Source organism: Myotis lucifugus, unplaced genomic scaffold (genome assembly GCF_000147115.1).
Source record: "Myotis lucifugus unplaced genomic scaffold, Myoluc2.0 scaffold_125, whole genome shotgun sequence".
NCBI lineage: Eukaryota > Metazoa > Chordata > Mammalia > Chiroptera > Vespertilionidae > Myotis > Myotis lucifugus.
The window spans coordinates 500215-502094 of NW_005871173.1; the positions used below are offsets into that span (position 1 = coordinate 500215).

Sequence of the window (1880 nt, forward strand, 5' to 3'; positions counted from 1 at the left end):
TCCGGCGAGTCCTGGTCTCATCCCGATGGCAGCGCCGGCTCCTCTCTGAAGGTCTCCGATGGGGACACAGGGTAGCCGGCTCTCTCCGGCCATTCTCCTGTGCGGGAGGTTGGTGAGCGGCGCCTCTGGTCGTCCGGGAACGCAGACTTTCCGGAAGACGAGCCCTCCCCCCGCCCGCCTCAGCCCGCCTCTCTAGGATTTGGGCGCGCTCCTCTCTCCCTCCTGCCTTCGCCCCGCCTCCGGCCCAGCGCTGGTGCGCAGGCGCTTGGCGGGCGGTGGCTGCGGAGTTGGCGGGTTGACGCCTGCGCGCTGGGGGCCCTCGCGATTCTCAGAGGGAAGGAGAGGGACGTGCGCCAGGGGGCGGGTCCTCGGGGCGCGCGCACCTGGTCCCGCCACCGCGGCGGCGGGAGGCTGGAGCCGGGACCTCCTGGGTCCTTCCGGCCGGTGTGAGGTGGAGGCAGGAAGGCACTTCTTGTAAGCGTGTTGTTTGTTTTGTTTTGTTTTGTTTTTTCTCCTGCCACCATTGTTTTGTGCGGGCCCTGAGCTTTTTAAACTTGTATCTAGTTTTGTTTTGTTTCTTTCTTTCCTTCAAGGGCCAAGCGCGAGAGACAGTAATCCTGCTCCCAAGTCATAGCCCCCGTGAGTTGTGATCGCCACGCGCGGGGCGGCGGCTCCGGCCGGGGTGGTTTCCGGGGATGGCGGGGGTGGAGCAGGGGCTGAGGCTGGGTGACAGGTGCGCTGCTGCTGCTAATTGTCGCTGTTGAGTGTGTCCTGACGCAGGGACAGTGCCGTCCCCGGACTTCGCGCCGGCGGCCGCGCGAGGAAGCCACATCATAGAAACTCAACGTCCGAATCCTTGTGTTTTGCAGTTTTAGTGGGTTTTTTGGTTGGGTTTTGTTTTTTTTTTGTTGTTTTTTGTTTTTTTTTGCTTTTCTGCAGCCTCAGGGAGAGTTAGTACTTGGCTTCTAGTAAGCGTTGCGTTAAGTCCGAGAGTCAGGCCATTGCAGGGTGGAGCCGTGTTTATGGAAAATTGTGATAATTAGTTCATCCTCGTTCAGCGGTTCTCAACCTGTGGGTCGCGACCCCTTTGGGGTCGCCTAAATACATCCTGCATATCAGCTATTTACATTACTATTCATAACAGTAGCAACATTACAGTTATGAAGTAGCAACGAAAATACTTTTATGGTTGGGGGTCACCACAACATGAGGAACTGTATGAAAGGGTCGCGGCATTAGGAAGGTTGAGAACCACTGTCCTAGTTCTTTGCATACATTTTTTTTTTTTTTAGAATGTTGTGTTTAGTATTTTTCTTGGTTACTGAAAATTTGGCATCTCCTTGTTTTGTTTTTTAATTTAAAGTGGGAGAGTTTATTAGTGAAGCGTTTATTAGGGGGGCAGAGTGAAGGCGGAGCAGTTGGGCATCCCTTAAATTCTGCACCTTTAGTCATGGGTCTCCCATTATACGCCTGGCCCTGGTGCGAGGGCCCGGAGGTGCAGGGTGGAAAAGAATTTCAAGTTCTGGCCTTCGGGGAGCTGACATAATCAGCATTGGTCAGGACTGTTGAGTTTTTAGGTGCAAAATGAGGTGAAGAGGGAACTGCCTTTGTTCTTCCAGCAAATTCTTATTGTCTGCCACTTCTGAGACTTTCGGGATTGAGTGAAAATAATTGGGACATGGTACCTGTCGGTGTGCTTACTATCCGGGCCTGTCCCCTAATAGACACGAAATGCTCAGTAGATAATCTTTGAGTAAGAGCATCATGGGATACAAGGGGGAGGAGATAGCATATATAAAATACAGCTATAACGGAACGTCGGGTGGTCGAAAACATCTAGTTGTAGAACTTATAGAACGGTGGGGTTACTTGTAGGACAG

The 1880-nt window shown here is 53.0% G+C and overlaps 1 protein-coding gene across 1 annotated transcript in view; it reads right to left on the reverse strand.

Annotated features, from left to right (window-relative positions):
• The window catches only part of MTRF1L (mitochondrial translational release factor 1 like), a 15637-nt gene that overhangs the window by 5133 nt on the left and 8624 nt on the right, over positions 1-1880 (reverse strand).